General features: G+C 40.2%; 2 pseudogenes; one reads left to right on the top strand and one right to left on the bottom strand.

Annotated features, from left to right (window-relative positions):
* Window positions 1–27601, bottom strand: part of LOC122975236 — a 59108-nt pseudogene that overhangs the window by 27565 nt on the left and 3942 nt on the right.
* On the top strand, window positions 9144–10226 carry LOC122975630 (annotated as a pseudogene).

Below are 27601 nucleotides of genomic sequence, written 5' to 3'. Positions count from 1 at the left end.
GCTCTGGTCGTGATATCACTAATCACTTGCCGTGTTGCAGAGGGCTGGTTAGCTCTGGTCGTGATATCACTGGTCACTTGCCATCTTGCAGAGGGCTGGTTAGCTCTGGTCGTGATATCACTGGTCACTTGCCGTGTTGCAGAGGGCTGGTTAGCTCTGGTCGTGATATCACCGGTCTCTTGCTGTATTGCAGAGGGCTGGTTAGCTCTGGTCCTGAGATCACTGGTCTCTTGCCGTGTTGCAGAGGGCTGGTTAGCTCTGGTCATGATATCACTAATCAGGACAGTTACTCAAAATACAGTACATAATGCATTACATCAGGGGTTTTCAAAGTGTGGGAAAGTGAGCCTCCCCTCAGAAAACAAACAAACAGCTGCATCATTCCTGTACTGTATGTTCCACTCAGGCATAAATGCAGGTTTCAACAATAAATGTTGTAAACATATTTATTTTATAAACATCTTTTTTAAAACATTTTAAACATCTTTATCTTTATTTTTTAAAACATCTTTTTAAAACATTTTAAACATCTTTATGTTCATTTTTTAAGCATTTTAAACATTGTTTATTCTTATTTAAAATCTTTTGAACACACTTTTTGAATACAATTCCACTCTAAAGGACTTTTAAACATCATTTTTTTAAAAAAAAACATCTTCATTACATTCAGCCAAACATTCTCCCACATTCGCACTTAAATTGTGGGCTACTCTTACTTTTGATGATTTAACAATTAATGCTCCACAGTCCAATAACTAAATTGAAAACAGACTCAACAATAGCCCTACTAAAATAACTTCAATTCAACAAAATCATACATTATAAGGCCTATTTGTGCAACTTTACTCAAGTCAAATAATTTTTGAACACAAAGTCAGTCAGACACTTTTATCACCAAACAAAATCATCACTGTGCCCCTTGCACAGTGTTGCTTTTCATATTACTGTCTCAACATTGTGCGTGGATCTTTTCCATATATGCTCTCAGCAATAAACTGACTAAACTCACCCCACTTTAGTGGGAACAATGACTCTGCGTCTTGGATGTGCATATGTGGTTGATGCAGGGATGCAATGTAGAAAGGAATAAACCTAAATCATCCTCTACCTGCAGCCTTGACCAATACTTGCAATCATGCTCAATGCGGAAAACATGCACTCACACATGTGAGTGGAGGTGAAAGGGTTGAGCAAAGAACAATACCCACATAACAGAGAAAAATACCCACTTAGCCAAGTGTACTCTCATGCCTCATTGTTCTCCCACAGGCATGAGAAGTGAGCAGAACATGTAGTTAGTTTAACACCAAAACAGGAGATAAAATCTCCTGTCCTCATTAAAAACCTCTAAATAATTATTTGGCAATTTGACCAAATTATAATGGATTTTTAATGTTTAGGCATGTGTAAATCTCTCAATGGATCCAGAGGGCATGAATAGACAAACATGCCACAAATCACCCCAAACAACACACAATTATGCTTTACTTAACAAGACAAGTCATGCTTACAACCTTACTAAAAGAATAAGGTTAAGTTCTTTTGCAGCAAACTATTCATTCGCAATGTAACGTCAGCACTATTAACTTTAGCTATAGCTAAAATTGCATCAATTGCATCAGCCTGTTGTTTTAGGATATGGAATAAAATCATTTTAAAAAATACTTGTGTAACAGAGTGCTGCGTGTGAAACAAGCTGTTTTAGTTTCCTACCTAACTATGGTCAACGGAGACTTCTCTACTGGTACAGGGTGAAATTGTCTCTAACTTTGGAGTTAACCACTGTCACTGTACTGGGCTGCTGCCAAACAAAACTCAGGAACTCAGCATATTAATCTAAAATATCGCAAATTCATCTTTACAAGGCACCTAATTTGTAACAGTGCTCTTGTGGTTATTTTAGTATTGTTTTGCTATGATTCATAGCAGTTATTCACAGGTGTGGTCTGTGTACTGGGAGTCCTGTCAGTGTTGATAGTGGTATGGTTTGATAGCATTGTGTTTTTATTTGAATTATTTGTTTTGGTTTGTTTTACCCCTTTTCACAGGTAGGATACTCGCAGCACTCTACCAGTGGGTGGTTGGCTCCCCGGCCATGGTACAACTGCCATTTATGGCAACTAACCCACAGAGACGGTGGCAGATTGCAAAAGATGGCAGTAGTATTTACTTTGTAAATATTTATATTATATTGCAAAGTGTAAATGACTGGGCCACCTGTGGATGAATCATCATGTTAAACTGCAAGGGGAGTGACATTGCTGACTTTGGTTATGGCCTTGGTCAATGGTCAATCAATCAGAGGAATGTCCGGGGTGACTGCATCAAGTTTAGTAGAAATAACTGAAAGGCAAACATACCACACTATTTGCAAAGGGATCATTTCACTGCCCTGGTTAAGTTTTTGCAAGTAATCACTAACATAAGTACAGCGAAACAAGGTGTCAGTTACACTGTTTCTTTGTTTTATAGCCACAGATTAAGACTGATCATCAGTCATGAAGGTCAGAGCTTTTAGAGAAACAGTGGTCAACTTTTGCTATTCGAAGTTTGCTGCCATCTTCCTGTTCCTGGCTGTGTTTGTCTTCATCTTTGTGTATTTTAACATGGACGTCCTGGAGGTGAGAATTAGGTCTTGAGTGGGATTGCCTGAAGGGTGGACCCTGTTTGAAATAGTTAGATCTCAGGATATTGTTTTCATATGCAGTGTGGCTTTGGATAACAGTAATTTCCTTCATCTATATTTCTAAACAAATGCAATTCGAGGAAAATGGTTCTTTTGCTAATAATCATGCATTTGGCTGACAGCAATAACTCCTAATTCAAATATTTATATTTTTATATATTTTAATTTTATTATTCCCATCTATATTTTTCTTATTGACAATAAATAAAAGACCAAAACCAACAATGTGTTAGTCCATCTCTCACTACATTCCCTACCATGTCTGTGGATCTCAGCCCCAAGCCCATTACTTCCTACTGAAGATGTACTTGTAAATCCTTAAAAACAGGTCGAAAATATCGAAAAAGCTTTTTTACCTGTCTGGAGGGTGTATGGAGTCGCATTGAGGTAAGGCTGATACTGTGACTCTTAAATGCCCTAAGGATATTCTGACTGTTGTTTTCCTCCCTTTCTCTTTTTCATGTTGCTGTTATCACTGAGTCTTTGATCAGCTTCTTTCATCAACCCCTACAAATATTCAGTGATTTTCTTATGTGTGGTTGGAAAAATCTTCCTTTTGTTTCATTTAGTTCATTTTTTCTTACATTAAAATTTTTTATATAAGTTTGTCACATCACTCTCTTGACCCTCTGCCAGTTTCAGCATAAGGTGATCACCACCTTCTCTGTCCCAAGACCTCACCTGCAACACCACTTTTACAACTTCCAGCAACGGTCCCCTGAAGATGCTCTGGAGGAACGCCTCCTATTAGACTCCATTGCTTGGCCTGAAACTCCATCCTTGCCAGATCCTCTTTCCCTGGAGCAGACCACTGATCCTGCCCACAGCACCTTCACTATTCTCCCAGAGAAGTTTCGACGACAGTGGCATGTAGGGGATCAGCTGGAAGTTATAATTAAAATGTATGACTTCAAGGGCCGTCCGAAGAAGTCTGGGGGAGACGTCTTACTTGCCCGTCTGCACAACCGAGCACTTGGTGCAGGTGTGGCTGGACAAGTGCTGGATCATCTCAATGGCTCCTACTCTGCTGTATTTTCTTTACTCTGGGAGGGAAACGCACATGTTGAGGTGATGTTAAAAACTATGATGTTAAATGTGATTGTGTCAATCTTATAACAGACCGTTAGCTAAGCCCCACCCCCCTCAGTTACTGTTGCTAGGCCTGTCAACGTTTTGTTCTCGCACAGCACATATGCAGTTTGCAATAATACTACTTAATATCCTTAGTAATTTTCAAAACAGTGGGTGCTTTATTTCATGAAGTGGTTGGATTCTTCTGTATGCTGTCAATTATTCTTATCAAAATCAAAATAACCACTCTACCATAGTCCAGATTTGATTGCTAGCATAGGATTGAGAAGTGCTAAACCCATTCAGAAATCAAAGATTTGATCTGCTCTCTAGCATTATCTAGAAAAGAAATATTATCCTGTTTAGCATCATTTAATGTGGCAGTGAAAATTTAAAATTAGTATGTCCAAGAGTAATAAATACCATTGACATATTGAGAAATAGGTTATAGGATAACTATTGGCAGCATATTAACCAGCTTACATAATACAGCAATGAGAAACAGATGGATCCTGTGAAACCTGAAACCTGTGTCATCATTTAACAAAGAGAGAGCAGAGCAGGAGAAAAGGACATTTTTATTGACAATACTTGTTTGGGCAGATGCCATTGATTTCCAACAGCTGTCAACCTCTGTGGACTTTCACCTCAAACCTGTGTGCCTGGAGTTTGGGGAAATTTGAGCATTTACAAGAATGACTCAATGAGACCCTGGCAAGCCTTTTTAGGTGCGTCCTCATGAAAAAATTGTAGTGGATCATTTGATGATTAGGATTTCTATATGCCAGCTTGATGTGCCATACTCTGGACCAACTGATATGAATTACTGTAAATTCTAGACTTTTTGACAAATATTACAAACTGCATGGTGAGTTGTATTACAAAGCAGTAAAATTTGGAAACAAGGTTGTCATTAATTTGAGAGCCCTGGGTACTCCATAAGCATTGAGTGAGGATCTTAGTTGAAGGTAAAAGAGAAAGGCAGAACAGAGCAGACCAAAAAGATCTTTTATTTCCTGGAATGCTTGGAGTTTGTTGTCATGTATAATGTTGTTGAGAACATGAATACCTCTCTCTGACCAGTGGGGAAAGGTTAAAGGCTTACCACCCCACAGTGATGTTAAAAAGAGGAATACTTAGGTGATATTTACAAGGATGTTCCAATATTCTGTTAACATCAAAGAAAAAATCTTTGTTCAAAGTTCTCATAGGGAAAGTCCCGAAATAAAATTTTAGATTAGGTCAGTTCTGACCACCTGCATTCCTTGCAGTTTCATTTTGGTGGGGTTTTTTTCCAAACAAGGTTATTGATAACGTGTAATTTATTCCAGTACCCAGCTGGTGGTGAGAGAGGTATAGAGCTGCAAAATTTGATCGTAGCCAGGATTTTATTTTTAAGAATCAGCTAGTTACATCTGTTAATATGTTATTAAGTCTTGTGCCATAATTGTCCGTGGTAAATATGGAAATTGTGGGTAAAATATTCAAACTGAGATAACAAAATTATTTTAAAAAATATCAGTGGGAGGCTTTGCTGCAGATGGCATCTCATTCAGTGGACTTTTTAATGTAACCTGTGACCCCCAAAAATAATGTAATATTAAATGCTCCTTGTCCTTGGAGGTAATGCTGGGTTACTCCTGTAGGCAGTAAACTCATTAGCCGGACATGCTAACATTTGCAGATTACATTAGAGCAGACAAACACACTAATTAATTTCTTACACTTTTACTCTTTGTGTTTTTGTGTTTGGAGAGGCTAAAAAAGAGAACACACTGCAAACTCTTTAAATGTCAAGTATAGCTCTTACTACAACCCCATGCACACCACTTCACCATGTGGAGAAATTCAAAGATTGACAGATCTGCTGTGCCTAGTTATGGTTGCTGAACTATGATTTGGACAATCACTGCTCAGGGGAGGGGTAAGTGAATGAATATTTCTTCAGACATGAGTATCTGGAGATCAATCTTGTTTACCCCTGAAATGAAATGTGCAACTTTCAGTAGTGTTCACTTTATTTGTCTTTACTGCTATGACATGGTTTCAAGTAATGGGTATGAAATTTGAACTGTGGTTCTCTGTCCTGTCAGGTGATACTGGTTCACCCCAGTGAGGCTGTCACGGTGCTGCAAAGGTTGACCAGAGAACAGCCAGATAGGATTTATTTCCAGAGCGTCTTCCGCTCAGGCTCAGTCTCTGAAACTACCACCTGTAATGTCTTCCTGCGTCCAACCCCGCAGCCACTGTGCAACTACACTGACCTCCACACAGGTGATCCATGGTTCTGCTACAAGCCAAAGAAGCTGAGCTGTGATGCCAGGATCAACCACTCCAAGGGAGGATTCAATCAAAAACTCAAGGCCGAGGAGGAGAAGCTCTTTAAAAGGTGAAGGGGCAGAGAGACAGGGCTGGCATTTTGTTTGAACTTTTATAAATAAATACTTTGTATCTCCTTGGTGAAAATCTCAGGAGTAAGCTGATAAAGACTGAATCTAAAGGTGTTTTCAGTCTAAAATGATACAAATCAAATAATAAGCCTGATTCACTTTAGTTTATGTTCATGGTGTGAGAACTGCATTTGCTAGGGAAATAGTGTGCAATTGGTTTATCAAAGATTGTTCTGCTGAAAATAGCTGTCTGCTACATATGGATATTTTTATTATGGATGTTTTTTTTTCAGTGGTGTCAACATGAAAGTCTCCATTAAGGCTGCAGGATCAGCCAATGTCAACGTGTTGTCAAAAATGAAAGGTAAAGCAGAATTTTCACTAATTTAACCTCTCCTGTAATAATAATTCAAACTTTAATGTGCTACAGACGATTAAAAATAAAAAAGGCAGAAAGAAACATTTGCAAACAACCTAACTTTACATTTACCAGCACATTGTTGGTTTTAGTCTTTCAAAAGGATTTGTTGACAATAGGAAAAATATACAATAATGCCAGCTATAATGCCTTAATTTCTTTTTCAGGTCAACCAGAGGTAAAGAGCAGCAGCGTGAAGTCTGGACCCTCTGGCTATTACTATCAGGATGTGTGGCGAGCCCTAGGTGGTACCACAGTCCGCCAGTTCAACACATCCTCTGTTATCAGTCAATGTCTGAAAGGCAAGGTGGTCCACCTGTTTGGAGACTCTACCATCAGGCAGTGGTTTGAACACCTCACTGCAGCACTACCAGGTAGTTAATAAACAGAAATCTCTGACAACAGTTTCAGCTGCAATGTGAACATAATCAGTGTGTCCCACTTGTGTTCCCTCTTTAATACTTTTAGATCTCAAGGAGTTTAACCTGCACAACCTGAAGCAAGTTGGGCCCTTCATGGCCTTAGACTATGCAAACAACATTCTGGTGACGTACCGCTGCCACGGTCCCCCTATCCGTTTTGTCAATGTCCCAACCAATGAGCTTCGCTACATTGCCAATGAACTAGATGGCTTAGTTGGAGGCATCAACACCGTTGTTGTTCTTGGCATCTGGTCTCACTTCAGCACCTTCCCCATCGGACTCTACATCCAGCGGCTGCAGAGCATCCGCAGGGCGGTGGTGCGCCTGCTGGACAGGGCTCCAGGTACGCTGGTCGTCATCCGTACTGCAAACCTCAAAGCATTGTCTCTTTCTGAGACGCTGACCAACAGCGACTGGTACTCGCTGCAGCATGACAAGGTGCTCAGGGCCATGTTCAAAGGACTGAATATTCGTCTGCTGGATGCCTGGGAGATGGTCTTGGCCCACCACCTGCCGCACAGCCTCCATCCACAACCTCCCATTATTAAGAATATGATTGACGTTCTCTTATCCTACATATGCCCCCAAAAGGCCGGCTAGACTGGAAGACTGCACAAGATGTTATAGCTAACAAGTAAACTTACAACCGTGATTTAACAGGAAGACCACAATGTCACTTACCTCTCCCATGGAGTACAATAAAAAAAGGGAGAGGTAATGGCGGGAGACATCATTTATAGGGGAGGGGGACCCACAGAAGTGAACGTCAGGACACAGAAACTGAGACTCATATTGACCCAGGAGGAGTAGCACATCAGGTTATAACTATTTACAGATTTGGTGTAGTTACATAATACTGCTGTATAATTGACTTTGTTACATTGTTATGGGGAATTTATCTGTTTTTCGGGTTCTAGCATACATCCATGCCAAAACGTTCTCGTTGCAACACATGCTCTAGAATTATCGTTCTGCATGTCAGAGTAGGTGGATTATTAAACTATTTTGACAATAATTGTTTGGGTTGTAGCGTATTCTTCATATGACTGCATGCATCAAACCGTGACATCCATACTATGACGCTTCGGGACAAATACATGGTTCTAGGAGAGACTCTTAATTAGGATATTGTATGAAGAGACAGTTTGAATGTTGGAGACATGACTGAGGTTACCTCTGTCAAGACAGGGCAAACTACTGATTTGTCACAATTTTGCAGCATTTTTGCCTTACTGAATTCCATTCCATTCCAATCTGTTGTACTTCTCTAATAAATAATGGAGCAGCCCATGTCCCAGACTGCAGCAGTACATTTATGCCCAGCACAGAATTAAATACAGAGTTAAAAAAATCTAAAATCTTATGTACAGATGGGTCACCTTCCTCCATTAAACACACACACACACATACACATATATATATATAGTATACATACAGTACAGTACTAGTGAACATACACTCAACACAAACAGATATGAAATAATTACATGTAATTTGTTTTACAAGTTTGGCATTTATATTTTATTAGATGTAGATCTCTTTCTCTACACAAACAATAGCACAATTAAAATTAGCTCATTTAAATGGAAGTCTGCGGCTCGAACACATCCGTACACTTTCTGACCTACAGCTGATCATAATGTGTGATGTCATCTGTAAACGATCTGGTGGACGGAGCCAATCTGGTTCCTATACTGGTTCTCATGACAACGACCATGAGGAGAGGTTGACCTGACCCGGAGAAGATAAGACAGCTGGCTGCTCTCTCTATCTGCTGTGTCTAAGAAGTGATGTATGAATAGAGGATTATGATATATATATATTTATACATAATATATACATGTGAAAATTTTACACAGGTCCTTTTTCAGCGACTAGCAAGAAAGCAGCAAGAAAGCTATGGATATTCAAGACACTCGTGGATGGAGTCAAGATGAGACCAGAGGCCTGTACTACGAAGCAGGATTTGGGGTTAGTGAGGTAACTTCAGGTTTAACCCTGGGTTTTCAGTCCTATGATGCTTCACCTCTTACTGGGGTTCATCACCGTGGTAACTTCTGCTGAACAGCTAACCTGCTCCGGTGCAGTTTATGTTCGACATAATAGATTAGCGGGTATAAAAGCACTGCCTACTGACCAATCAGGTCTCTTGGAAAATGGCATTACCATTTGTAGGACATCCTATAGAGATTGGTACGCAAATTGTGAGAGGATCGCTGAGAAGGGAAAGAGTGTTCAGGGACCAGCAAGACCTGCTGGCTTTCCCTGGTGAACTCTTATATGAGAGATACAGATTCGCATCAGAGGGGATGAGATATCTTTGTCAGCTGCTGCAACCATATGTTGCAAATGAGACAAGTTGGAGTCATGCGACTACAGTACCACAAACTGTTTGCATTGTACTGTGGTTCTTCGCATCCGGCACTTTTTTGCATACTGTAGGGGATGCAGAGAACCTCAACAAAAATACAGTATGCAATGCGATCCATAAGGTGGCACAAGCTCTAACAGAGCTACTGGACGTATTTGTCGTGTTCCCTGGCCACTTGCCCATGCAGTCCATAAAAGATGGCTTTTATAGCATAGCAGGTAAGTTAGACATTAACCTATTTGACTAGGAAGACCCTATGACGTATACTGTTGTATATTAAATGCAGCCTACTCCTTTCATAGGGTTCTCCAGAGCGATTGGTGCCTTAGACTGAACCCATATTCCCATCTCTGCACGTCTGGGTGAGAATGAGGCTGATTATGTAAATCACAAGTCATTCCACAGCTTCAACGTTCAGGTAAATCTTGCAATGGTGATTTGCGATGCACATTTTAAATGTGCACATTAATAGCAATATCTTGCCTTAAATTAGAATTTATGTTCTTCTTGTTTTTATTTTATATTCATTTAATATAGTCTATCTATCTATCTATCTATCTATCTATCTATCTATCTAGTCATACTAGCACATTGCTTGCATGGACAGTAAGGGTTTGCAGATAATGCAGTAGCCTGGATATTTAAATGTCATTCCCTTTTAGCATAGTACAGGTATGACAGTTGGACTTTCTCTCCACCATAAAGTCATTTCAAATGCACATGTTGGAATTATTTTCAACCCCAAATGCTTTTGCAGATGACTTGTGACCATCAGTGTATGGTCATCAGTGTGGAGGCAAAGTGGCCTAGGTCTGTCCATGACTCCCGGATCTTCAGGGAGTCTGCACTGTGCCACAGATTTTTTTAAAATTTATTTATTTTTTATTGTGAATAACAGTGGGTACAAAACAGGTGAGGTACATAAATACATAAAACAGCCAAGAGAAAGACAAAAGACAAAAAGGGGGATAAGACAAACTAGGAAACATGACATTTCTGACTAGAGGAGGTAAGCAAGTAGATGGATGTGTGTCTGTGTGTGGAGTGTAATGTGTGTGAGCTGTGTGACACCAGGGCAATGTGAGTGGGGTTTAGGGGGGTTAGATGAGCCAAAATAGAAACATTCATACGCAAACACACTTGAGCCCATACACATACTGGATACACAAAAATATACACATGGTGCATGCATGCAAGTACTCCTCCTCCCTTTTTATAAATGGGGTAAAAAAAATTTAAAAAAAAGTATATATATATATATATATATATATATATATATATATATATATATATATATATATACAGTACAGACCAAAAGTTTGGACACACCTTCTCACACTTCATTCAGTTTCCTTTCTTTTCATGACTATTGACATTGTAGATTCACACTGAAGGCATCAAAACTATGAATTAACACATGTGGAAATATGTACTTAACAAAAAAGTGTAAAACAACTGAAAATACGCCTTATATTCTAGTTTCTTCAAAGTAGCCACCTTTTGCTCTGATTACTGCTTTGCACACACTCTGCATTCTCTTGATGAGCTTCAAGAGGTAGTCACCTGAAATGGTTTTCACTTCACAGGTGTGCCCTGTCAGGTTTAATAAGTGGGATTTCTTGCCTTATAAATGGGGTTGGGACCATCAGTTGTGTTGTGCAGAAGTCAGGTGGATACACAGCTGATAGCCCTACTGAATAGACTGTTAGAATTTGTATTATGGCAAGAAAAAAGCAGCTAAGTAAAGAAAAACGAGTGGCCATCATTACTTTAAGAACTGAAGGTCAGTCAGTCCGAAAAATTGGGAAAACTTTGAAAGTGTCCCCAAGTGCAGTTGCAAAAACCATCAAGCGCTACAAAGAAACTGGCTCACATGAGGACCGCCCCAGGAAAGGAAGACCAAGAGTCACCTCTGCTGCGGAGGATAAGTTCATCCGAGTCACCAGCCTCAGACATCGCAGGTTAACAGCAGCTCAGATTAGAGACCAGGTCAATGCCACACAGAGTTCTAGCAGCAGACACATCTCTAGAACAACTGTTAAGAGGAGACTGTGTGAATCAGGCCTTCATGGTAGAATAGCTGCTAGGAAACCACTGCTAAGGACAGGCAACAAGCAGAAGAGACTTGTTTGGGCTAAAGAACACAAGGAATGGACATTAAACCAGTGGAAATCTGTGCTTTGGTCTGATGAGTCCAAATTTGAGATCTTTGGTTCCAACCACCGTGTCTTTGTGCGACGCAGAAAAGGTGAACGGATGGACTCTACATGCCTGGTTCCCACCGTGAAGCATGGAGGAGGAGGTGTGATAGTGTGGGGGTGCTTTGCTGGTGACACTGTTGGGGATTTATTCCAAATTGAAGGCATACTGAACCAGCATGGCTACCACAGCATCTTGCAGCGGCATGCTATTCCATCCGGTTTGCGTTTAGTTGGACCATCATTTATTTTTCAAAAGGACAATGACCCCAAACACACCTCCAGGCTGTGTAAGGGCTATTTGACCAAGAAGGAGAGTGATGGGGTGCTGCGCCAGATGACCTGGCCTCCACAGTCACCGGACCTGAACCCAATCGAGATGGTTTGGGGTGAGCTGGACCGCAGAGTGAAGGCAAAAGGGCCAACAAGTGCTAAGCATCTCTGGGAACTCCTTCAAGACTGTTGGAAGACCATTTCAGGTGACTACCTCTTGAAGCTCATCAAGAGAATGTCAAGAGTGTGCGAAGCAGTGATCAAAGCAAAAGGTGGCTACTTTGAAGAAACTAGAATATAAGACATATTTTCAGTTGTTTCACACTTTTTTGTTAAGTATATAATTCCACATGTGTTAATTCATAGTTTTGATGCCTTCAGTGTGAATCTACAATTTTCATAGTCATGAAAAAAAAAAAAAAAAAATATATATATATATATATATATAAGCAATTAAAACAGTCAGTTGATTCAGGTGAACACATACAGGTGTGTGCGTGCCTGCATGTGTGTATGTGTTTGAGTGTGAGTTGGGGTAGGGGGAGTGGAGTCAACCCGTGGCAAAGGCATTGCACTTACATGGTAGAAGACCACAGGGCTGCATGACAGGACGGTTCCAATGCCCTGAGTTGCAGAACCCAAAGATGATTATTTATTTATTATAATTTTTGGTCGAGTGGTTGAAGCTGGGATCTTGGAGAGTAATCCCCAGATCCTCAGTACCCTCAGATCTGTCCAACCTGGGCCAACCTCAGCCCCCTTTTTCTTTTTTTTTCTTTTTTTTCCTCTTCCTTCCCTCTCCTTGGGGGACCGTCAGCACCAGCCTGCCATGCAGCCCCAGCCAAGGACAGAGGGACAAGACACACAGGGGGACATACAGGGTTGGGGCTTTGGAGTTATGGGGGTGGGGTTAGGTGGACTTTAGGTGGACTTTAGGTGAACGAGTGTGTGTGTCTGTTTGTGTTTGTTTGTTTTGTGGATTGAGTGTGGGGGGAAAAAATTAAAAAAAAAGAGTAAAGAACAATTAATAATATAAGAACGTTTACGAACAAGTTGGATCCAGGGAAAGACAAAAAAAGAAAAAAAAGGGAGGGGAAATACAGCATCCAAACACGTAAATTAAATAAATATACCTATTTTACAGTCAAAAAAAGAAGAGGAAAAACCCAACAAACACTAATAATTATAATAATATTGTTAATGATAATTCATCTAGCAACTGTTTCTATGACATAATGATAATAATAAATGAATAAATAAATACTTGATAAATAAAAAATAAATAAACAGTGAAAAGAGCAATTAATGATAATATCAGAGAAGCCTACGATAAGCTGGATGCAGAAAAAAGGAAAAGGCGGAGAAATATCTGGATACACACGTCAATTAAATAAATAAAGTAATCTATTTTAGAGTAATAAACATTTAAACTTCGAAATAAGCAAATAAAAATGAAAAGAACACAAAGATAAATGAGACTCGATATTTCTTGATTCCACGGCGACAGACAGAAGAGAAAAAAAGAAGAAAAAAAAGTCCTACTAATACTGAAGATAGTAATATCATATTTTTAGTCCTTATAATAGTACATGCAATGACTCTCCAGTATTACATAAGTTATCCACCATAACAGGGGTGGAGCTAGACTCTCAGCACAGAGGGGGCGAAGCATTCTTAATGGGCCCTTCTAATAAAGTCATTTTAAAATTCACAACCGTAAAATAGCTGATATATCCTATCCATAATCACAAATTGTTATTGAGCCATGCATGCCTATGTATACGAAAACATACAGTGAAGCCACTTTGAGACAAGCTTTTTCTGAAGAACGAAAAAGAAAACAGGTTGCCAGCCACGTTCAAATGTTTCAGCACTGAGGACAGCATGTGGTGCTAACCATAGACTGTATAAAAATATGGACGTAGTTTACTGTGACATCACCCGTTGGTTTCTGAAGAGCGGTTTTGAAGCTCAAAGTGAGCCGCTCCGGCCGTCGCCATCTTGGCAGTGCGTGACGCTATGTAACTCCCAGCCAATCAAAAATGGGCATAGAGGCGGGCTAAATGGCTGAAACAAGCCACCTAGCGGCTGGCGGACCTGTCACTCAAAGCAGCCATGTCCTTCATTATGCATAATTTTATGGTTTAATAAAATTTAAACGGGTGAGTTGAGTACAGTTGTCATGAAAGGGGAAATTAGCTATAGAGGCCTAAACCGTTTTTTGTACCAGGCTGTAAACATGTTTATTTCTGCTGTAAAGTTGGGCATTTTAACATGGGGGTCTATGGGGATTGACTCGCTTTTGGAGCCAGCCTCAAGTGGCCATTCGAGGAACTTCAGTTTTTGGCACTTCCGCATTGGCTTCATTTTACAGCCCCAGAGGTTGCTGCTTGGTGCTGACGAATGGTTCAGCACCACCGACAATAGACAGCGACAAGCCAGGTGCACTGACTCAGTTCCATGTCTTTCTTAAATGGGAATAAACATCAAATAGACACAGTGGTCCACAACACTACAAGGCCTATTCAAATACAAAGCAGACAATCTACAACACCACAGGCAGTGACACAGACAGGTGCTGAGATGTGGTAAACATGGAGTTAATCTAACATTATGACTGATTTCTTCATAACCAAAATTTAAATTAATAAAGACTAATTATGGATGTTTCACTCACCAGTTGTTGTCCCTGCTTAGACTGCTGTAGTTTAGTGTTAGTTGTTAGTTCATTTGTGTATTTCTCCATCCTCCATAGAACAAAATAATCCAAACAGTTTAACAAATTTTGTACATTTCACGGTCCCTTTTTAAAAATACATCCTCCTCTCCTTCATGGTGGCAAAACTGCCAACCACTTTGTCCTTATCAATGTTTATGTCCCGCTCAACACACAGCAAAGTGAGATTGGATAGTTTTGCCTCATCCACACACAAACACAAATAGCTCTTAATGAGCCTCAGACGGCTGAAACTTTGTCTGGCGAATATCATTCACCACAAACATAAAAAGACACGAATATCACATATTTTGGATAAAGTTTTCAGCGAAGTTAGTCATAAACTTTGAATCGCTGCTTCTGCAGTCTTCACTTCCCACAGTCAACGAGTAGAAATACAGACAGCGCCACAGTGCCATTGCAGCCCACATTGTGGTCGGAGGGGGGATTACACCCATAGTGATAAGAACTACCATAGAGAACTACCACGCGGAATGAATAGAAGAAGCTGAGAGAGTTAAGTTCTCCTATTCCTGCTGCACCCACGGGGTCGCACGCTATGTCCCCAGCTGTTGCTCCGCTTATCCACCATAATCAATATCATAATCATCATTCTATAACCAAGTGTATTCAGTATAATATTCATATATTGTATCATTCTTAACTTTATATCTGTACTGGCCTGTGTAATAATTCATCTAATAACAGTTTTGATAATGGCATAAAGGTAGTAATACAATAATTATCAGCATGGCATGACAGTACATAATGTATGTATAGATAATATAGACAATAGTTGTCATGTTTCACAGAGATAATGGAACAGGACATAGTATATTAAAGTAAAAAAAAGAAAAAAATATGTGTGTGTATATATATATATATAATATAAGCGAACTTGATGAGTACAAAGCAAGAAAAGAAAAAAGGGAAGGTGGAGGTGAAAATAGATTAGAGGAGGCTTGGAGAGGTCAGATATGTATGCATTTGGTACGTTGGGTGCATGTGTATGATGTCTGTATGTGTGCACGTACAGATCAGATTAAGAATTTGTAGGGATCATGATGTGAATGGAGTGACAATTATGTGTATGGGTAATGATAGCGTGAATATTTATTGTGGATGGTCGACAGGCAAGAGGTTATGAGTATAATTTGTGTGGAGATCAACTATTCTAACTTCTATAATCTGACTTTGGGGTTGTTTTTTATTTCAGTCTGCGGCCAATGACTGCTTATGCAAGTGTTTATGAAGCATGGACAAACCACATGTGCATCAACCATATCAAAACAAGGCTAACTTTAGCTACATTTGCTATTGTATTTAACCTTTTCATCCAGGGCAGTATGTAAAAATCATACTGAGTTGAGTTTCTATTTTTCTATCCAGCATTTCATAATTAGAAAATGTGGAAAAACCATTCTAAAATCTTAATTATACATTGATCTGATGAAGGAAAAAAACATTTTTAGAAAATTGAATTCAGTTTTCCAATTTTCTATTATGAATTTTTGATATGGAAAGTTGAACTGATATGCGCTACACTGACCTGGAGCTTCCTTTGCTCCTTCAGTCACTTTAAAAGTAATTTTGCCTCAGACTTTCACTTCTTCAACCATCTGCTGTCAGCACAAATTCTGAAAGCTTCACATGTAGCTCTGTTTGTTCTGAAACAACAGCACCCTCTTTTTATTTTGTGGTGTAAGGCAATCCAGTGGCTCAAAATAAACCATAAAACCATATAGTACAACTTAGCAAATTTTAGACATATTAGAACCTGTCTCTCTTTGGATGCAGCCAAGATATTTATGCATGCTGTGATTCTTTCCAATATGTCTTATTGCATAACATGTTGGGGGCAGGCTGGAGAAACAGCCATAAAACCTCTTGACTCCTTATACAAACAAAACTAAAAACTCTAGACAAAAAACCAATGTATTTCCATCACTGTAGGGTACTGGAGAAATACAATTTACTGAGCTTTGAGAATTTTATATTATTTCAAATTACTTGGTTTATACAATTTTAAATGGTTTGGCCCCTCCTCCACTACATGACTTTGTGTACACTTGTTCAGTAAGTTCTATTAGATCTTCTAGAATATCCTCTATACAAGATTGTACCAGACCATTTCATGGCACTGCATTTGGGCAATCTGCTTTCTCTGTGAAAGCCACAACTCAGTGGAATGTCCTAACTGATGATATGTAGAGCTGCAGTTCCATCAGTACGTTCAAAACCAAATGAAAAAATCTGCTAAAAACTACTAAGCTCTGTAACCACTGACTCAACATTTTATCTCATGGTCTTCTCATGAACGCAAATAATCTTACTTTGACAAGCATACATTAGTCATTTCTCGTTGACATCGTGGGTGTACGTGATGTGCCATTGTGTGTACCTTTGTATTTTGTATTATGTGTTCTGTGTGTTTTTTGCTTTGCACTGTTTGTTATTGTGCTGTTATGTCTTTAATGCATCTGAATCCTGACTGGCATCCTGCTGGTGACCACATCGTTTGGGTGTCAGGCCTCCACTGAAAAACCTGTCCTCTCTACATAGAAAAATCCTCTATACAAATAGTGTGACGTGTTTGCCTTTCAGTCATTTTTACTAAACTTAATCCAGTCACACAGGAAATTCCTCAGATCAACTTTCAACCAAGGCTGTAACCAAAAACAGCAGGGTCATTCCCCTTGCAGTTTGACATGAAGATTCATCCTCAGAAGGCCCAGACTGAATCGGGTACAGACCTTTGAGTCTACCTGTTCGAGTCCACCAAGTAAGGACATTGGTTATACATTGATCTGATGTTTTACATTGTTGTTGTTATTATTGTTGTTGTTGTGCTTCTCTGTGTCTCTCTCTCGCCTCTCCCCCTCCCTCTTTCTCTGTCAACCCAACTGGTCAAGGCAGATAGCCACCCACCCAGAGCCTGGTTCTGCTGGAGGTTGCTTCCCATTAAAGGGAGTTTTTCCTTGCTACTGTCGCCAAGTGCCTACTTGTGGGGTAATGTTGGGTCTCTGTAAATTAAAGAGTGAAGCAACAACTCCTCCTGTGAATACCATTCAACCATTGCAGTTTTCCCCCTATAATAGTACAGGCCTGGTGGGCTGCCAGGCCAACGAGAACCCCTGCCAGGCCAAAAAATATTTTTTTAAATGTCAAAAATAACGGCAAATATCCATTAATTCGCAAATCAATAGCGTTTGCGAGCCTCTGAGCAGCGGTGTCTCGAAGCGTGAGTTAACGTCTGCGTTGTTGCCTGTGAAACTGCAGGTAGGGTAACTCCTTTTAAGGAATAGGGCAGAGCATAAGCGAGTGTGTGCTTAAGCAAGAGCGAGCGGCAGAAAAATAACGGTGACTGCGAGCAGAGCAGAGGAAAAGATTAGCTGTAAGTTGTCAGTCTGGCAGTAAATGTACAGTACAGACTACAGTGTGTTAGTTAATAAATGCTGCATTGTCAAGACCATGAAAAGTCACATCTGTTGTTTCCCCAACCGCTGGAAAAGTGAAGTTAGCTCCAAAGTTAGCAACAATGGGTTAGCCTAGCCTGACGAAGAAGAAGAAGAATGTGCAGCTGCCTTCCAATCCCCCCCCCCCCCCCTCCCCCCCCACAAAAAAAAAGATTGACAACCCCCCCGCCCGCCAGGCCAAACCACTCAACCTAGGGGAAACACTGCATAGTTATCACTCCTGTGTTAAGCTATTTGTGGTTGTCATATATCACTCACCAGGGTGACAACTGGGGAACTTTGTAGTGAAAGTAGACATGTTACTCTCAGCCATTCCTGAAGTTGTCTCACCTTTGATTGTTATGAGGGACATTAATACCAATATTGAGAAGACCCAAGCAGCTTACTTCCTGTCACTTCTGTCCTCATTTTACCTCAAACAGGTCTCCACCCCTTTTGTGACTCAGAACTGCTCCATAGCAAATCTGACTGTCACCCCCCTACATCTGTCTGACCACATCTTTTATTCAATTCACAGTCTCCTTACCATAACATCTTAATATTCCTGTGCAAATGATTCTCCTTCTGCCGAAACATCTGGTCCCTCACATCGACTCAGCTTTCCAGTGAGGTCTTGGCTACCATGCCCCCTCATAATGAATTCTCCTCCTTGCCCCTGTCCATGGCTCACTGAGGTCCTCAGAGAGTCCACTGACCTCAGTGACTATCAGTGTCTCCTAGCATCACTCTCTGTATTGTCCATACCAAAATGGAAAAAACATTCAACTGTTCAATCACAGCCTGGGGGCAGAATCCTAATTGAACCTCATCACTCTGCTTGCTGCCACCATGTTAAAGTTTTCTTTTAATGATATCTTTAACATGTCTCAACACAAAAACATGACAGTCAGTTACTTGGATTACACTTCATGGGTCCAAATGTTGGATGCGCCCCAAAACAGACCTGTGGAAAATCTAATCTAATTTGAGATGAGATGTATAAGAGATTAATAAATCCCTGTTTTTGTTACAACAACATGTTCTAAATAAATAACAATGTTTAAATTGAGAAGTTTGGAAATATTGTCCCAGTTATTGTTTCCCTATTAAATTTACACATTATGGACATTGTGTCCGAGGTTTGTCTCTATACTCTACTGAGTGCACTCTTCTAGTCTAGATATGTGAGACTTTGACTGTCTGATGTGCGTAGGTGTTACAGTTTCTGAGCTCTAGACAAGCATAATGATAGTGTAGCTGGAATGGTCTGCAGGTCCCGACTACACTGCATTGTGTTCTGGTGCACAATCAGAAGCTGGACACTGGCTTATCTTGTTGTTGGCCATGTCAGGCCAAAGATTTTCACCCACACCACACCTACTGAGTAATTATTCTCTGGTTAGTAAACCTTTATAACAATAAACATTTGAGTTACAGGCATTACTCAGGCTGCAGTGACATTATAACAGGTTAAGTCTGTGATCTGAATATAACTGCAACTGTTGATTGAATGTTTAGATTAGACGTTGTAGATGTTCACACCTCACACTCACACACCATTTGCTATTGTAGCATGGGGACACTAGGACCTATGCAGTGGTGATGTAAGGGTAATAGTAGAGGTGCAAACACAATGAGATATTGTACTTATAATTAAATTAAATTACTTTAACTTTTATTGTAGGACAAGAAGCTGTAAAAAAGATACCTCGTACAAGGTACTTAATGTATTCATCTAAAGTATTTCAAATTCATCTTTAAGTTGCACCTAATTTATAACAGTGCTCTTGCGGTTATTTTAGTATTGTTTTGTTATGGTTCATAGCAGTTATTCACAGGTGTGGTCTGTGTACTGGGAATCCTGTCACTGTTGATAGTGGTATGATTTTTTAGCATCGTGTTTTTATTAGAATTATTGGTTTTGGTTTGTTTTAACCCTTTTCACAGGTAGGATACTCCCAGCACTCTACCAGCGGGTGGTTGGTTCCCCGGCCGTGGCACTGTCTGTCCTCTGTTACAGACTAGTCAAGTCTAGGGGATTCAGTGCTGAGTATTGATACTAGTCCTAACCTGGAGGGTGTAGAAAAAGAGAAAAAGGTGGAAGGACACAGAGGTAGAGGGACTGTTTTCCAAAATAGCTGGAAGGTGAGTTACCTTACCGAGTCCACAGGCTGGCTAGCAGTTATTAGGTCCCTCCAACTCGGCCTCACCAGCGCTGATCGTTGATCGCGGCGAGCTCCATCTGCCGAGCTCCATCTGCCGAGCTCCGTCTGGCGTTCAGTTCAGTTTTTGGTGGTTGGGGATGGGTCCCCGAAGAACAAAGCTGGTTTCACACAAGGGTCCGTGAGCAGGAAAGCTGTAATGTCTCAAAAGCGCTTCTAAAAGGACGTCTCTTCCTTTTAACTCAACTCGTATCACTCATTCAACTGAGCCTCATCACGTCATTAAGTTACTCCAGTGGCTGCGCGCGCACCACACCATGACGTCCTTTTTATCGATATGCAGCTTAACCACACCTCCTTGTTATCTCCTCAATGAAAACTAGTCCAGTGTTTAGGAAAAGGAAAAGGAAGAAAGAGGAACTATAAACCCCGCCCCCAATCACTCCTAACACCTCTCTTCTTCCTCTCTTTTTAGAGGTATTAGTTCCTGTTTTTAATAAATAGTCATTTATGGCAGCTAACCCACATAGATGGTGTCAGATTGCAAAAGACTGCGGTAGTATTTACTTTGTAAATTGTGACAGTCCTCTCTCTTTTTCTCTTCCTCTCTGTCTCTCTTTCTCTCTTTATTTATCTGCCTCTGGTTATCACCAGTTGCACTCTTGTTTACTTCCAGGAGTGGTAGTTTAAGAGGTCTGACAGAGTTGATCGGCTGCACCTGAGGAGGGAGTGGCCCAAAGGATATAAAATGGCTGCTGGCTCAGGAGTTTCCTTTTCTTTTCTGCTATACAGCAGCACCCCATCCTCATGGCTGCTGTATGTACGCCGATGTGATATGGTTATCTATGTGCATGGCAATAACAAAGAAGAAACACATTTTTAAAAAAGAAAAGAAACACATTTTAAACACTTATATTTTACATCATTTGTCATCATATCCATTCAGTCACATGTGAGGCTGAAAATTGGGAGTGTTGGGTTTGATATAAGTTACATATTTTCCCTGAAACATTTAGCTTAATAAACAATTTCCATTGTTCAAAAGACAACATGATCTTATTTCGGGTTATTAAATAATGAATTCACAATTAGAATATCAGTACATACAGACTCAAAAAATTATTAAATAATATAAAAGCATTCTGCCATTCGAAATGGTTCATGTGCCTCTGAGCAGGACACAGTACAGTATAAATACAGAATGCATGTTTTTAATTCATGTGCAGGTGCAGGTAACAGGCTGCAGAGAGAAAACACAGCTGCTCTGGCAGTGACCTTTCTTAGTATTAGCACAGTGTACATGTGTGCGGACACAAACTAAAAGGTCTCTGCAGCTGTTAAAGCCGACTAACAGCTAATCATCTGTTAAAGCTGATTGAAAGCTGATCAAGCTTTTTTTCCAGGCATTTGTGCTTTATCGATATCCCTAATTAAATACAGAAAAATGGTAGAAAAATATCAGGTGCATTTCAGAACCTGGCAGAAACATGGAGATAACATGTAAACTCAGCACAAGTATTTGAATTCTCGCTCCTTTCTCCCAACAAACACACATCTAGCCACCCTTTTGAGGGCATATGTAGGACAAGAGGACGTTTATCATATTCTTGATAATGGGAGGTTTTGGATGGAGGTCATGTGGCAGGTGGTGGGCCAAAACCATCTCCCAGGCATCCACCAGATGGACATTCAGTCCTTTGAACATGGCCCTGAGCACCTTGTCACGCTGCAGCGAGTACCAGTCGCTCATGGTCAGCGCCGCATCAAGCGACAAAGCTTTGAGGTTTGCGGTTCGGATGACAATCAGTGTATCTGGAGCCCTGTCTAACAGCCGCACCACCGCCCTGCGGATTCTCTGCAACCGTCGGATGTAGAGCTCAATGGGGTACGAGCTGAAGTGTGCCCAGATGCCAAGAACGACGACAGTGTCGATGCCTCCAACTAAGCCATCTAGTTCATTGACAATGTAGCGCAGATTATTGGTTGGGACGTTGGTAAAACGGATAGGGGGACCATGGCAGCGGAATGTCACCAAAATGTTGTTTGCATAGTCTAAGGCCATGAAGGGCCCAACTTGCTTCAGGTTGTGCAGGTTAAACTCCTTGAGATCTAAAAGAGTCACACAAAGGAAACACAATTGGGAAACACTGATTATGTTCACACTGCAGCTTAAACTGTTGTCAGAGATTTCTGTTTATTAACTACCTGGTAGTGCTGCATTGAGGTATTCAAACCACTGCCTGATGGTAGAGTCTCCATGCATGTGAACCACCTTGCCTTTCAGACATTGACTGATGGCAGAGGATGTGCTGAACTGGCGGACTGGGGTGCCACCTAGGGCTTGCCATGTATCCTGATAGTAATAGCCAGAGGGTCCAGACTTCACACTGCTGCTCTTTACCTCTGGTTGACCTGAGAAGAAGTAAAGGCATTACAGCTGGCATTATTGTATATTTTTCCTATTGTCAACAAATTTAATAGACTAAAACCAACAATGCGCTAGTAAAGGTAATGGTAGGTTGTTTGCAGATGTTTCTTCCTGCCTTTTTTACTTTTAATTGTCTGTAGCACATTAAAGTTTGAATTATTATAACAGGCAGAGGCTGAATTAGTGAAAATTCTGCTTTACCTTTCATTTTTGGCAACACGTTGACATTGGCTGATCCTGAGGCCTTAATAGAGACTTTCATGTTGACACCACTGAAGAAAAAAAACACATAATAAGACATCCATATGTAGCAGACAGCTACTAATTGTACCCTATTTGCACCTATTGAATATATATAGAGAAACTCTAAATTACTGCTAATTTAGAGTTTGCTGTATATATGCAACTGTTTGCTGACAAGTAAACCATGTCAACAAGATTTAGAAATAAAATGTAATAAACAAACCATTTTCTCATGTAGAGACTAATGTATACTGTAATTTTGAAATTGGAAAAGTTGACATCTGCCTCAGCTTTGAAGTGTGCATCTTTACATTTTTTAAAAGACCATATCCTAAATACATTGTAAAATGTGAATTCGAATATAACTGAATAACAGCAAATACTCACATTTTTTCTTAATTTAATTTCGTTTCATTTATTTATGTATAAGGACATCACATTAAATGAACATAAACTAGAGTGAATCAGGCTGATTATTTGACTTGTATCATTTTAGACTGGAAACACCTTTAGATTCAGTCTTTACCAGCTTTCACACTCCTGAGATTTCCACCAAGGAGATACATATTTATCTATCTACAAAAGGAGGGAATTTCTGTCTGTATGTTCTTCACGCATCTCTTGAACCGTTCAACTGATCAACACCACACTTGGGTGTATTGCAGGGGAACAAAGGGAGTGAGGTGGCGAACAGGGTGCAATTTGGACACGCGGCACAATTAATAATAAACTTAAACTCTGAATAAACAAGCAACTAGCCACTCTGCTCTGCAGCAGCGGGATGAGGCTTCTGGTCTCTGTGACTGCATATCATGATCAGAGATGAGTGACGAAGGGACGACATTGTTTGATAACGTTAAAATTTAGACTTTGTTGTGGGTTTCCTAATTCATTTTAAAAAAGACGAGAAAGAGAGAGAAATGGGGCAAGCGAACTGGGCGCGCAAGTGAGTGACAGAGCGACAACGCTGGAAAGTTTTCTCCAAGAGAGAGAAAGCCTGTGAATGACAGAAATACATAATTATTTTCTGATTGTTTCACAGCGGTTATGTACTAAAGCACAAATTAACAACCATCAAACACTCAACAGGTGATTTACTGTGGAGACAGGTGCTCTTTCGGTGCAATTTCGACACACGACATAATATTTAATTTTAATAAGCATCGGCTAAACGAGCAAACAACGAGCTGCTCAGCTCTGTGTCTGTGTGCAGTAGGGGCTGTTTGATATAAACACCATTACATCACAGTGAGGTGGGGCTTCTGGGCTCTGACTTCCTCAGCGGGACAAAGGCACGCGACCTGCTCAGATAAACTGCTCATGGATGCTTTTCATTACACTAACATGTCTCCTCGTTTCCCTCACTCGCGTCTCTTCCTCGCGCCTTAGCTCCGTCCAGCAAGGATATGAGAGAGATGCGAGGAAGAGACGTGAGGATGGAGAAATTTAATTTATCAAACGGGACGTCCTCGCTCACTCCAGCGTCATTTTGAGGAGATGACAAGTTGTCATGACGCACTTCACCCTAAATGTCAAATATGAATAAGTCCGTAGTAGAAATCACTAAGTAAAAGTTTAAACTCTAAAATTTGCATTTAAAATTAATATACAATTAATTAAGACTTTTTACTTTTACTAAATAATTTCCGCATATTGATAGCTGGAAGGAAAACATCTGATAACTTCTCCATTGTTTTATCATTTGATTATAGATCTATAACAGCGTCTGGCTGTCACAGAATAAGACACAAATAGACAATTTAAATCTGTTAATTACTGAAAGAACAGAATCGACATAAAGAAACAAAAGAAAAGGCTGTACCCTGCATAATATGTTTAAATAAAATGTTGCTTATTTAGTTTGTGAAAGTCTGACGTGCCTGTCAGACTCAGGATGATTTTGTAGGAGACGCAGCTGTGCAGCGTCATATTTCCCTGGAGGAGCTGAGACGCACTGAAACGGAGAAGAATCAATAGTACAGCACACATGAAGAAAAATAGTACAGTGTTTTTATGATTGATTCATGATTAAGTAATCTTTATTTTATGAGTAAATAGGCTATGATCAGCTGTTGTTGTGCTTTCATTCATTCTCCACAGATACTTTTCCTGATCTGCTGTATTACAACAACAGCCCGACTGTTTACTCTCCCGTCAGATCAGCTGACCAATCAATACACACTTTGGATTAAAGGGGTGTTGCCGTCCGTGAAAACACTTCCGCATAGGATACACCCGTGTTTCCTCGCTCTTAGCTCCTCCAGGAGCCTCCTCGCTCCTCCATGTACATTTAAGGGTTTGGAAGATCCTCCATGATGGCAGAAGGAGATCAGTTTCCGGGTCACGGAGGAGAGAGGATGCGAGGAAACATAGAATTAGCGTATTGAAAAGCACCCCGAGAGAGACGAACGAGGATACACAGGAGGAAAAAACAGAGGCGGAGGCAGTAAAACTAGCCAATAAGAGTGCAGACACATTTGATTGGCAGCAGAATAAACAAATGGAAGGCTGTAAACTGCTTTGAAGGTTCAACCTCAGTTTAGATTCACTGGTGAAGTCTCTGTCTGGATTAAACCATCCAATATATTAAGTCCTTATTGTTTTAATTGATGTGTTTGTCAACTGACATATATATGTGGCTCTTGAGAAATAATAAGCAATCGGCCATTACAAAAAGGCATGTTTTGAATAGGCCCTGCACTAGTTTATTAGAAGTCAAACAAAATGCCCGTCTCTCGGCCCCTTTACCTTTTAAAGAGGTTTTTCTCCTTGGCCTTGAGTTTTGGATTGACTCCTCCTGTGGAGTGGTTGATCCTGGTATCACAGCTCAGCTTCTTTGGCTTGTAGCAGAACCACTGCTCACCTGCATGGAGGTCAGTGTAGTTGCACAGTGGCTGCTGGGTTGGATGCAGGAAGACATTACAGGTGGTAGTTTCAGAGACTGAGCCTGAGCGGAAGACGCTCTTGAAATAAACCCTGTCTGGCTGTTCTTTGGTCAACCTTTGCAGCACTGTGACAGCCTCACTGGGGTGAACCAGTGTCACCTGATAGGACAGAGAACCACAGTTCAACTTTTAGCCCAATTACTTGAAACTGTCATAGCAGTAAAGACAAATAAAGGGAACACTAGTTAAAGTTGCACATTTCATTTTAGGTGTAAACCGGATTGATCTGCACATACCTGTGTGTGGAGAATTAACCATTCACTAAACCCCTCCCCCGAGTAATTGTCCAATCATAGAATCATAGTTTAGCCACCATAACTCGGCACTGCAAACCTCTCAATCTTTGGATTTCTCCACATAGTAAAGTGGTTTGCATGAGATTTTAGTGAGATATACTTGGCATTTAAAGCATTTTGAGGGTGTTCTATTTTTTAGCCTCTCCAAACACAAACACACAGAGCAAAAGTGTAAGAAATGAATTAATGTGTTTGTCTGCTCTAATGTAATCTGCAAACATTAGCATGTCCGGATAATGTGCTTACTGCCCACAGTAGTAATCCAATGTTACCTCCAAGGACAAAGCCTCCCATTGATATTTCTTTAAGTAATTTCATTATCTTGATTTGAATATTTTGCCCGCAAATTCCATAATCACCACAGACAATTATGGCAAAAGACTTAGTAACATACTAGTAGATCTAACTAGCTGATTCTCAAAAATCAAATCCTGCCTAGGATCAAATTTTGCAGCTCTATACCTCTCACCACCAGCTGGGTATTGGAATAGATTACACAACACTATCAATAACCTTGTTTGGAAAAGAAGTTCTCCAGAATCAAATACTGCAAGAAATGCAGGTGGTCAGAACTGAACTAATCTCAAATTTTATTTCTGGTTCATGAGTTCAAAGTTCACAGGAACTTTGAACTCATGGCTTAATCCTGAGAAATCCTGATTGTTCCTTGAGATGTTGACAGAATATCAGAACATCCTTGTAAATGTCACCTAAGTATTCCTCTTTTTAACAGTTATGCCATCACTGTGGGGTGGTAATACTTTAACCTTTCCCCACTGGTCAGAGAGAGGTATTCATCTTCTCAACAACATTATACATGACAACAGGCTCCAAGCATTCTAGGACATGAAAGATGTTTATAGTCTGCTGAGTTCCTCCTTCTCTTTTGCATTCAACTAAGATCCTCCTTCAACACTCACCCAGGGCTCTAAAATTAATAACAACCTTGTTTCCAAATTTTACTCACTGTGTAGTGTGTAATATTTGTTAAAAAGACTTGAATCTAATATCAGTTGGTCCAGAGTATGGCAAAACATTGAGCTGGCTTATAGAAATCCCAATCATCAAATGATCCACTACAATTTTTTATGAGGATGCACCTAAAAAGGCTTGCCAGGGTCTCATTGAATGATTCTTGTAAATGCTCAAATTTCCCTGAACTCCAGGCACAGAGGTACGATGTGGAAGTCCACAGAGGTTGATGGTTTGTGGCAATCAATGGCATCTGCCCAAACAAGTATTGTCAAAAAAAATGTCTTCTCTCCTGCTCTGCTTTTCCTAAATGACAAAGGTTTAGATCCATCTGTTTATATGCTGCCAATAGTTGCCACTCGATGGAAGAAACCTATTTCTCAATATGTCAATGGCATTTATTACTCTTGGACATACTAAGTTTAAAATTTCCACTGACATATTAAATGATGCTAAGAATGATTGACAGCATACAGAGTAATCCAACCACTGCATGAAATAAAGGACCCACTGTTTTGAAAATTACTAAGGATTTTGAGAGGTAAATCTGCCCCC

Source organism: Thunnus albacares, chromosome 23, assembly GCF_914725855.1.
Source record: "Thunnus albacares chromosome 23, fThuAlb1.1, whole genome shotgun sequence".
Taxonomy (NCBI): Eukaryota; Metazoa; Chordata; class Actinopteri; order Scombriformes; family Scombridae; genus Thunnus; species Thunnus albacares.
The sequence above is the reverse complement of the archived record's forward strand: the minus strand, read 5'-3'. Positions and strand labels throughout refer to the sequence as shown.